The sequence below is a fragment of the Monodelphis domestica genome, chromosome 2, assembly GCF_027887165.1.
Source record: "Monodelphis domestica isolate mMonDom1 chromosome 2, mMonDom1.pri, whole genome shotgun sequence".
NCBI lineage: Eukaryota > Metazoa > Chordata > Mammalia > Didelphimorphia > Didelphidae > Monodelphis > Monodelphis domestica.
Genome location: NC_077228.1, coordinates 109,261,475 through 109,273,793, shown reverse-complemented (window position 1 = coordinate 109,273,793; position 12,319 = coordinate 109,261,475). Strand labels below are relative to the sequence as shown.

The following is a 12,319-nucleotide window of genomic DNA, read 5'->3' as shown; positions in this document are numbered from 1 at the left end:
GTTGATGCCTTAGTGGATAAAGCACTGGGGCTGGAGTCAGGAAGGTCTGAGTTCAAATCAGGTCACAGACACTTACTAGCTGTGCAACCCTGAGCAAGTCACTTAACCTCTGCTTTAATCTACTGGAAGAGGAAATGGCAAACCACCCCAGTATCTTTGCCAAGAAAATTCCAGAGACAGCATTATCTGGCTATGGCCCATGGAGTCACAAAGTCAGTCATGACTGAACAAGATGGTGAAAGTCTCTGCTATGTATATGACATTCTATCATTCTTCCTACAATTTACTTTGGGGCCTTACTTTGTCATTTAGTTTCTTTACATCTCCTTTTCTGGGAATAACGTTTCTCTTCCTCTCCTTATTGATGTTTATGTCCCACCTTCTTCAGAAAACCTCCCCCATCCTCTTCAGATCACAGTGCTCTCTCCTTTCCCTTTGTTCTTTTTGTTTAAACCCTTGTCTTCCATCTTAGAATTAATACTAAGTATTCCAAGGTAGTTCCAAGGCAGAAGAGTGGTAAGGGCTGGGTAACTGGGGTTAAAGTTGTTAGAGAACTAATATACAAAATGGTAGACTTCTCTCAAAGGAGCAGTAGTAAGCACTCAAATTTCTATTCTCCAAGTAAGTCCTTAATCTTCCCCAAAAAGCAGTTACCCTGAGCCAGTCTGAGTTGCAGAAGAGGACATCTCACCTGCCATATAAGGAATAAAATATAGGAAGATGGTTATTATGGGTTAGAACTTTGTGCCAAGACCATGGTCACCAGCCAATCAATGGTGAACTGGGAGAGAGGTGGGGTGAGGGGTATTGCATTAGGGGCTATATAAGCACCTGCTTCCCAGGTGCACTGTCATTTTGAGCATCTGCCCTTTCTCAAGAGAAAGATTAAACTTGCCTCTGCTCACCTAGGTAGTCTCTGTTGTCTTTAAGCCATATCATTTCATACAAAGTGACTTGCCCAGTGTCACACAACTAGGAAATGGGAGGTCAAATCTGAACCCAGGACCTCTCCTTTTCAGGCCTGGCTCTCAACCCACTGGGCCACCTAGCTGCCCCTGTCTTCATTCTTCTAGTACTTACTGTCTATACCATGCTTTGGGTAGCTTTACACAGCTTTATATCACTGTTCTTCCCCCCCCCCCCACTAAAAATAGCCCTGTCTGCCCAGGTAGACTTCAAGGTCTTTGAGTACAGAGAATAGTTCTCTGTGCCCCACACTGTACTCTGCCCATAGCGAGTATTCACAATGGTAAGGATAACTGAAGACAAGTCTGCTTAGAAGGCCCACTCACCATACTCCTTCCCCTTCACCACCCATGAAGTGGGCTCCGAATGAAACTGGAAACCCCGGTGAGAGATAGAACACGGGGCTAGGTGGGGGCATGTACAAGAAGGGCACCACTCCGCCCCCGGGGGATGTTAGGCCCCAGTCCCGCCAGTGGCCAGGATCCTCTTATCCCAGGAGGCAAGGCGGCCAACCCGGAACTCTGGCAGCTTGTCCCTGATCAGGGTTGGAGGGGAGCTGGGGGGAGAAGGGAGGAGGTGCCTGTTTATCTCTTTAGCTCTGTTTATTGTGATCCTGGTAAGAGGTTCTGAGGACCTCCAAGCCCCTCTTTAATTAAATTCATTAGAACAGATTGGGGCTTTCTCTCCAGGATCTGGAAAAATCAACAACACAATTAGCATCATAATGATAGAAAGAGGGGCTGCCAGGGTGGCTGTGGGGAGGGGCAGACTGAGGGAGGGGCAGCAGAAGAGGGGCAAAAGGAGCAGGTGAAAGAGGAGGAGACAGATGCTGAAGCAGCTGCTTCCTGGAAGAGGAGACTGGAGGGGGAGGGAGTGGGGGGTTGGAAGATGATGTCACAGGACCCTCATCACAATATCCCTCGCAGGCACTTTTCTTCCCTTTTTGGATGAAAGTGAAATAAGGAGAAAAGAGGAGTATCATGGAGAGCTACATATGTGATGGGAGGGGAGGGAGAGAATGTATTAAAATCATAGAACTCTGGAGTTGGAAGGTACTCACAGGCCAGGAGTTCTTAACTTTAGGCCCATGGATGATGAGTTAATAAACTAGGATGGGAAGAAAAAAAATTACATTTTTATTATTATCCTTCCCTTCTGAGACTGCCTTGCATCTACTCTGGATTAGCATCTCATACCATTATTTTATTTTTTAAACTTTTACATTGTGTCTTAGAATCAGTACTGTGTGTTGGTTCCAAGGCAGAAGAGCAATAAGGGCTAGGCAATGGGAGTAAAGTGACTTGCCCAGGGCCTCACAGCTAGGAAGTATCTTGGCCTGATTTGAACCCAGGACCTCCCATCTCTGAGCCTGACTCTCAATTCACTGAGCTACCTAGCAGCCCATGGAATTATTTTAAAACATTTGACTGAGAAGGGGTCCACAGGCTTCAATAGACTGTCCAGTGGGTCCGTGGCCACTTGGGCTATCAGAGTATAAGAAGAGTGGCCACCCGTTTGTCTGAAAACTTCCAGTGAGAAGGGAATCACTATTCTTTTCATTGTATGGGAGCAAACTCTGAAATTCATAGAGGCCAAAAATGGAAATAATTTGGTTAAAGATGGATTGAGAATGTAAGCTCCAGACTCCAAAATGAAGTTCTCTCCCTGTGTTACTACATGCCACAGTGGGTAGCAAAAATTGGGAGAAGATGGTGACAAAAATATAGGATCCTAAGTCAGCTAACTTCTTTTCAATAAGTTATAAAACTACCCCAACGAGGGAAAGACATGGCTGACCAATGGTGGTTTATTTAGGGAAAAGAACTTGAAGAGTTTGCTGACTGCAGATTCAACATAAGACCAACAGTGTGGCTTGACTAAAGAGCAAACATAAAAATTAATTCAATATTGAGCTCCATTATAAGGAATGTAATGCTTAGATCCAGGGAAGTATCTTCTGCTCTGGTCAGACCACACTGGGACTACTATAGTCAGTTCCGAGCCCCATTTTTAGGAGGGGCTATGAAAAGGGAGAACAAGTGCAGAGGAGGGTGACTAGGATTGTGGTGGATAGATTAAAGGAAGAACAAAGTGTATTGAATTGAATTAAATAAAAGAAGCCCTTTTGGGGTTGAAGAAAGGAGTTAAGATGACATGAACAATGCTTTCAAATAACCAGAATATAGACATGTGCAAGATGAATTAGCTTACTCTATGTAGCTTGGAGACCAGATTTCAGCTCAATATTTGTTGTTTGAATGACCCCAATTTGGAGTTTTCTTGGCAAAGATAACTGGAGTGGTGTGTCATTTCCTTCTCCAGTTCATTTTACAAATGAAGAAACTGAGGCAGACAGGGTTAAGTGATTTACCCAGGGTCACACAATTAGCAAGAATCTGAGGGCAATATACAAAAGATCTAACAATGGAGGAAGCTGCCATATGAGGTAGTGACCTCTCTGTCACTGCTAATATATTTTTTAATGTGGCTAGACAATCACCTGTCAGTGATATTCTAGAGGGTGTAAGATTGGCCTGGATATGGCCTGGATTGAGATTCCTTGCAATGCTAAGTTCCTATACTCATGCTCATTCTCATCTGTAGACCTACCTCCACATTATTTGCCCTTACTTAGAATGGCTTCCTCTCTACCTGTCCAAATACTTCCTAACCCAAATCCCAGCTTCTCCATGAAGCCTTCCTTTCACTGACCTTAAAACTTGAATAGCACATGTCTGCAGTGTCACACAACTTAGCACTCCATTATTTTCTGCCCCATGTTGATCTATTGTTTCCGGAAGGCCAAGTGCCTCCTTTACTCAGGTCCCCTTCAGGAAAATGTTTGGATGCATCATCTCCTCTCCAACTAGATTATAAATTCATTAAGGGCAGGGATTGAGTTGACTACTTTTGTGTCTCCATGTTGAGGGATACTTAGTAGTCACTCCATAATATTAGACAACATTTAAGTAGTATATTAAGGCTTCCAAAATACTTCACAGTATCTTATTTGATTCTTAGAATAACTCTGTGAGATAGGATCTATTATTATCTCCATTTTACAGATGAGCAAACTAAGGCTGAGAAAAGTTAAATGGATTAATTAAGACCTCACAGTAAGCACCTGAGGCTAGATTTGAACTTGAGTCTTCTGGACTCCAAGTCCAATCCTCTACAATGCTACCTAGTCAGTATACATGCATTTTTTTACATACGAGCCAAAGTTAGTTATTCTATTTCCCTCATTCTTTTCCTTCTCACAATTTCTCCAGGCCTGAAGTTCCCCCTAACAACTGAAGTCTTTCCATTCTTCCAATGCTACTTCTTCATGATGCTTATCCTCTCTCCCTCACTGCCAGGTTGTGACTCCTCTTTCTTTAAACTTCCCACCATACTTTACCTGGACTGCTCCTTTACCTTTCTATTTCACTTTATACCAGTTATTCATATATTTATCCTTTCCCCCTTTAGACTTTAAGGTCTCAGAGAGTTGGATCTGGGTATCCCTATCAGCTAGCAGAATGTCTTGTACATTAGTTGTTTTACTTAATTGAATCCTGATAGACTTGCTTAAAGGATACTGTACTGACTTCTTGCTTGTCTATCTGGCTCAACTCTCAAACTATCCCATTTCCTTATTCCTTCAAGCAGAGGCAGGATAGCCCAATGGATATGTGGTGTTGAACTTAGAGTTAGGAATCCTATATTCTAGTCTTGCCTTTGACACTGTGTAAGAATTAGGTAAATTGCTAAACTTTGCTGAGCCTCAGGCAACTTTCTAAGAAAGTTACCAAATAATAGATTGATTGCAATATTCTTTTAAACACTAACCATAAGGAGGACAAAGGGTGGTTTAGAATAGACCTAGTCAGAACTTGGTCAATGAATGAAGTAGCAGAGATGGACAGAGGAGCTGGCACTGTGCCTACCCAACCACCAGGTTGAGCCTTCCACCTTAATCTTCTCCTCACTGATCTCCAGGCCCAACATGTCAAATTACATATTCTACCACTTATCCTTTCATCAGAAGTCTAGTTAAGGATACTTCAATCAATCAACAAACATTTATTAAGTGCCTACTATGTACCAAGCATTAGTCAGCCCCAAAAGTCAACTACATGATCCAAGAGCAAATGACAGTTTGACATCAAATATCCCTGACATGGATATAGCTCAGTCCACCTGGCCTGGGATCACAGCAGGTCCCAATTCCAGGAACCTATTCCAACCTATTGAAAGTATAGAAAGGCAGCTTTGACCTTACTTCCCAAAAATCTTTTTGAACCATCCAGAGATCAGATGAGAAGTCTCCTGGGTTCTTCTCTCAACTCAGTCAGTGGTGTGCAGGGTAACCTGGGGTCAGGCACTTACTTAGTCTAAGTCTAGCCAGATAAAAGGAGGCCAACTTCCTATCAATCCATGTTCTTCCCTTTCCAAATGCAGCTGTTCTTGAATCAAAATTTATCTGTTTATTCCCATTTAATTATGACCACTATCATCAAATTACATTCTCTCAACATTTATATAGAGAGCCTACTCTACATTTGTTGCTCATTTGTATTGCCCAGAAATGTGGGCAGTGGAAAGAGTCAGAAAACATGAGTTCAAATATTAACTCTGCCACTTACTACCTTTGTGATATTGGGCAAGTCATTTACTTCTCTGGGTCTCAGTTTCCTTATGTGTAAAACAAAAAGGCTGATTTAGGGCACTTTGAAGATCTTGTTCATCTTTAAACTGATGATTCTATGTCTCCTGTTTCTTCTTCCTCTTCATCCTGTCTGGAAGAGCTCCATGATGGCAAGGACCAGATTTCCTCAACTATACTGAAAGCTTCCTGAGAGCAAGAACTGTCTCCTTCCTTAGAATTCTTCTCTTGCAACTAGGATAGGTTTCTGCTCATAAGAAATTCAGAACAGGAAAATGATTGACTAATCCTATGGACCGTTGAAGGGAGAAGAAGGGAGATAGAGGTAAAATGTAGACCCCTTTGCAGAAAGGAGCTGACCCCGTTAATTATAAAGATTTTGCCCTAGAAAACCTGCTGCTCGAGAAGGCAGTAGACGCTGGTATACAAGCAAATTCACAAATTGGTATATGTGAGAAACTTTGCTAGCATCTGAGATGGATGAAGCTGCCCTATCCCAAAAGCAAAAAACCTAGGACCCTATCAAGAGACATATCCTGAGTTTATGTATGCTCCCCCAACAATGAAATCTCTCCACCAATCACTGAATACCTAATCTAATAGTCAGTCATGCCTTCAAATTTAATTTATCACACACAACTTCAACCCACATTTCCAGACAATACCAACTATATCAGAACTTGAGAGGGATGTGGAAGCATTGATTGTATTAGAATAAAAATCCTAGTGCCCAACAACTCCTTTAGCTGTTCTGTCTAAAACAGAGGCATCCCAAAAAATGCCTGAGTAGCAGAATAAGATTAAAATGTAACTGGGAAATGTTTAATAAAATACAATATAGGTAGTCTTGATTTGACCCACAAGGATCTATATCTATTTAAGTTTGACCCCCACTGTATAAAAGTAGGGAATATAGAAACACCTGAGTCTGTATCTACCTTCTCCAGTAGAATGGGATCTGGCTAATTCATCCATTCTTATTTTCTAAGCATCTTTGTATTCCTAAGGTGAGAATTCTTTGATTCCCTCCCATCTCTTTATGTTATCTGAGACTCAGAGATCTTAATACATTAATGGCCCAGGAAGGAAAGTGGAGCAAGGAATGGGACAAAACAAGTAATCAGCACCCTAGGAGTCTGAAATTCAGTCACTGCATAGTCAAGTACCAAATGCAACCATAGGGGTCAAAATATAGGAATTTCAGCTCTAAGACAGTAGCTACATCGTCCATGTGTCACCAAAACTTCAAACTGAGCTCAATTCAATCCAGCCAAAGAATAAAGGAACTAGCAAGAAAACCTGGCAGAACTAGGTCCCCTTTCTATGTTCCTTGACTGACATCTCAAAGTGTTTGAACAGCAGATTCTGAACAAGGGAGAGGGGCCAATGACATAATCAGGTAGCTGGGACCCAGGAAAGATGATGACAAGTTCCCATTCAACCCAAGTCATGATCAAACAGACAAAATTTCAGTTGAATAGAATTAAAACATTTAATCATTTCAACATCAGAATCATGGTTCAATCCACTCCCAACTTCATTCTGAAATAATAGTTACTCCCCTTTTCAGAGAGATCCTGAAGGGAAGACCAGTCGGTTGAAGCTACAATGTCAGATTCTCATTTAACTTATGGAAAAAGCTTCCTAAACATTTGAGCTATCTAAAGACAGAATGGCCTGCCAAAGGAAGTAATGAAGTCAACAGTACAAGAAATTAGAGTAGGAAAATAAAACATCATCATCAGATCTTCTATTAGAGGGCTTATTTTACATATGAGGAAACTGAAACTTGTGGAAATTAAGTGACTTGCCCAAGGCCTCTGTAAGTAGTAGAGTCAGTATTCAAAGCCTGAACCTAATTAAATCCAGTGACCAGGTCTTCAATGCTAGTGATTTTTAAGTGGAAGCTGAACCACTTGTTGGTTATATTATGGAAGAAATCCACACCTTCTGAGATTCTGCAGACCTGGGCACCTGAAAGCAGGAGGCAGTCAGTACTCTCTATTTCCCAACAGAGTTTGAGGAGGCAAAGTATTTAAACCTAAAATAGGTAAATTGTAAAAAGACAGCTGTGGATTTGCATTTTGCTTACATAGGACCTGAAATTTAGAGCTGGTAGTGATCTGAGAAGGTCATTTAGTCAAACCCCTTCATGTTACAAATGAGGAAATAGGGACCCAAAGAGGATAAGTGTCACCTCATTGATTATGCAAAATACTCCTTTTATACCTCTAGAATTCAATAGCTGTTTCAAAGAGTAAACATAGTTTTTAAGGCTCAGGATATGTTCAGGTCCTTTCTCTCTCCCTCTCACACACATAGAGTTCCAGTTGTATCCAAAGGGGGTGGGAGTGGGAAATTAGAAGGCCAGTGACATCTTTTAAAGAGGAATGCTAGGGAGATCAGAACAAAAGGAAGCATGAGTCAGACTTCTCATCACCTCTAACATTTCCTTGGATTCCCTGTCTCTGTCCTCAGGAGTCCTTCTACTTTCCTTGGTCCTCTGACTTTTGTGGGTCATGCATCAGTCTGGCACTTTGTGTTCAATGCAAATAATTTAACTCCTATGAGTGCTTCATCCTCATCTTCCCAAGACCTCAAAAATCCAGATCTGCTCTCTTCTAAGGTCTTGTTGACCCCCCCCCTCCCATTTCCGTAGCATACACTATCTAGGACTACAAGAATGGATAAGACACACCAAGTAGTTTGCTGTGTATCAGAAATATAAGAGGGTATGAGGAGGAGAGAGGATTGTGATCAGTTCTTCCAGGGTGGTAGGTTGGGACATTTCCCCTTCCTTCTACAAACACACCCCAATACACCCCACACACACACACACACTGTCTGGGAAATCAGCAAAATCTTGGACCTAATTTTGCCCAAGAGACCATATATGGAAATAGTATACAGCAAGAGGCTGCATGGGATGGAAGTTTAAATGATTCAGCACTCTGCCCACTCCCAGCCCTGAGGGCCACACAAAGGCATCATGGCTCTATTTGTGGTTGGGGAAACAATCATGTTCCAAAAATCCTAACTACACCAAACTACCAGTGAAACCTTTATCCTATCATATCTCATCAACACTCTGAACAAGAACTTGGAATAATCTGTAAAGCCATTAGGGTCTTCCTTGCCTTCCGACCCACTAACATTCACACAACTCTACCCCACTACAAAGTCCAAGCAGGAGACACACCAGACTCTTAAGGCAGTCATAGCAGCTGACACAGAGGGTCTGGAGGCAGGGAAAGAACAGCAGGGAGGCATATTCCACATCCTGTACCCCAAAGGCACAAGGCATTGGGAGGAAGGAGGTTATAGCCAGAAGCTCTAACAAAGCAAAGTCAGCCTTCTTATAGCAATTCTCTCATCCACACTATTCCCAGGCCCAAGGATGGGAAAAGGGAAGGATGAGAAACACTAAGTGAGGGATGGGGTGATAGGATAAGGAAATTAAGTGGCTTTAAAAGAGTGCTAGAGGGGGTGGATGGTAAAGGTTATAGATGGATGTAATATCAGCCAAGAAAGAGTTGAGGGGCCTTTGTTGAAAAGGAAAGATATAGATAAGGGGAAGATGGATTTGAGAGGTTGACTGGGGTAGAGTATAGAAAGAAGTGGTAGAAAGATGTCATAAACAGTGAGGCTGAAGTAGGAGAAAGAGGACTGGCAGAGGCAGGCCATGGAGAGCTATGAGTGAGAAGGCTAGAAGGTGATAGGATAGGGCAAGAAGAGAGACTAACATATGATGGGAAAGAAAGTATAAGAAAGGGGTGAGAGGTAAATAGAGGGAGGACTGTGGAATAAGACTTGAGATGGGAGGTAGACAGAAGAGAGACAAGGAATAAATGGGAGCAATAAAGAGATACATAGAGGAGGATAGGGTAAATGAAGGGACAGGGAGGTGAAGAACACAGAGAAGGGGAATCAGGGAAAAAAGAATAGGAAGGAGGATAGAAAGGGTGGTGGAGATAAAGATGGGAAGGGGGATGGGGAAATAGATAGGGAGGAGTATAAGAAGGGGGATGGGGAGGATAGAAAGAGGGATGGGAGATGGATAGGAAGGAGGATGGGAAGACGAATAGGAAGGGGGATGGGGAGATACATAGGAAGGGGGATGGGGAGATACATAGGAAGGGGGATGAGGAGTCAAAATGGAAACAGTAAAGATGATGGTGAAGAAGGCAGACTTCATAGGGGACAGGAGACGGGAAGGGGAGTGAGGAAGTGGTCATGAAGGCAGTGAGGAATGGCAAGGCTGATGGAGTGGTAGACGAAAGTGGGATGGAGATGGGCTGTCTCTGTCCAGCATTCCGAAGCCCTACATTCTCCCTCCGTTCCCCATCCCCGCGCCCCTGAGGGCCAGAGCTCCCTTACCTCTCTCCCCTTAGGGCTTGAAACTCCGACTCCAGTTCAGGTTCAGGAGCGGTTAGGGTCTTCGGTTGCCGGGGCCACCGCTAGTCCCCTTCTACGCCTGCAGCGCCTCTCGCCGCCAGCCGCATTAGGGCAGAGACCAGCCCGTGCGCGTCCCCGGGGCCCGACCGGCGCGCCCCCGATACCCTGCGTGCGCGCCACCCTGCTCCTTCTTTTCCTCTTTCCTTCCTTCTCCAGGGGCACGCGCCGAAGCGGGACTGAAGGGAGGAAGGGAGCGCGCACGGGGAGGGGGAGGATGCTCCCAGCCTGGCTCTGGCCCCGCCCCTACCACCTGGGCTATGGCCCTGCCCCCACCCAATGGCGGCTCCCGAAGACCTGAGACCCCTGAAAATCCCTCTCCTCCTCCTTTTGACCCCACAGAGCTACTATGAATAGAGGCTAGGGGTCACCAGCTGTCTGCATCTCCAATCAAGACAGCGGGAGGAAACGAATTGAGACTCTGGGATGAGCTATTCAGATTAGACCCAAGGAAGAACTTCCCTATGGAAGGGCTTTGGACGTTCAGCCCGTGGCAAAGAGGTGGAAATCGCCTCTAATACTTTTATTCGTTCATTAACATTTATAAAGCACCTACTGTGGATCACCATGCTGAGGGTGAGGAAAACATATAAAGATAAATAAGACACGACGAATTTGTAATCCTCTTTTAAGGGGAATTTTGAAAAATGTAAACAGCTACAAAAGAAAATTAGGCTATGTGAAGTACGTGGAATTTGTATCCAGAATTTTACATTGATCAATGATTAGGTGGAAAAAATATTCACACACAAATTCCAAGGGAGTTTTAATCCCTAAAAATACCATGGGCTAGAGGTGACCTGGGCTTTTCAAAAGTGTGCCTGTGACATCTCTGTGGCAAGCTGTCACATCAGATAGACGCCCAGAGAAGGCTGTCTGACTAGGATTCAAATCCTGCTTTTTGCTACTTGTTACCTGTGTGATTTAGGGTTTGTCATTTATCCACTCTGGGCACCTGTAGGAGAGAGAATTGGGCAAGATGACCTTTTAGGTCCCTTACAGTCTAAGAATGGAGAGGCTTGAAGCTGCTAGGTGGTTCAGTGGATTGAAAACCAGGTCTAGAGATGGGAGGTACTGGGTTTAAATTTGGCCTCAACCTAGCTGTAGGACCCTGAGCAAGTCACTTAACCCCCCATTGCTTAGCCCTTACAGCTCTATTGTCTTGGGTCTCCAGGAAAGTGTTCAGAGCTGACTGGGTCTGGGAAAAGGTTACTTCAATGTATAATCTTAAAGAGTCATATAGGAAGACAGCTAGTTGGTTCAGTGGGTTGAAATCCAGACCTAGAGATGGAAAAGCCTAGGTTCAAATATGGCTTTAGACACTTACTAGTTGTGTGACCTTGGGCGAATGACTTAACCTCAATTGCCTAGTCCTCATAGGCTTTTTCTTTGGAACAAATTAGAATCTAAGACAGAAGTTAAGGATTAAAAAAAAAGCAGAGGCTTATCATCAGAAAGTTGGTTACAATATAAAGATTTTTTTTTCTGCAGTACACAACCAAGACTATGTGCTAAGGCATAGAAGACTTTGGGATCCATCTTATAGATTCTTTAAATATTGAAAGATAAATAAGCACAATGAAAACAATCAGAAAATAATTTAGAGAGATGAGATTAAAGTTTACTATTAAGAGGGGAAAGATTCCCCATAAAGTTAAGTTTATACTTTTAAAACATACAACTGAATTTTTATCCAGCAGTGACAGCCCATAGGATGGTTCATATTTGTTTAATGATTCTGACTGATTGTTTTCTTTCATCATTTTCTCTTCCTCCACTCACATAGGGAACTAGGGCCACAATAACTCTATATATGTAATAAAATGACACCACTACTTCACCCTCTTTTTCCTGTAATTCCCCTCCAAAAACAGAACCAAAAATACTGACTCAAAGATGCCCCCACCCACCCTACCCCCAACTTGGCTGGCAAGGGATAATGATTCAGTTCAGAACTATCTGCCTTGCTCTTTAGTGGGAATCAATACAGTATAATGCTTACTAGGTGCTGGACAAGATCCTCAGATTCCTGGACCTGAGAGTCCTGTCAAAATGTGAAGCCAAGTCCTGAAGAGGGGGAAATGGAAGAACTGGACAGAGGAAAGGTAGGGGAGGGGAGAGAAAATTGTCTTAAGTAGAAAGGAGTTGGAAGCAGAGAAGAAGGAATGCTTTAGTCCAACCCCATGATTTCTCAGATGAGGAAAGAAAGAGGGAGGAGAGCATTCTAAAGTTGTAAGGGGTTTCAGAAGTCAC

The 12,319-nt window shown here is 43.2% G+C and overlaps 1 protein-coding gene across 7 annotated transcripts in view; it reads right to left on the bottom strand.

Annotated features, from left to right (window-relative positions):
- Positions 1 to 10,172, bottom strand: part of NFASC (neurofascin) — a 258,666-nt gene extending 248,494 nt beyond the window's left edge. For 5 of the 7 annotated variants that reach the window (XM_007481242.2, XM_056815787.1, XM_056815788.1 and 2 more), the window contains exon 1: positions 9,992 to 10,172. The gene's annotated coding sequence lies outside the window, so the exon portion shown is untranslated. The remainder of the gene's footprint in view (positions 1 to 9,991) is intronic. The other 2 variants (XM_056815790.1, XM_056815791.1) reach the window with 2 other exon arrangements.
- Positions 10,173 to 12,319: the final 2,147 nt, after the last annotated feature.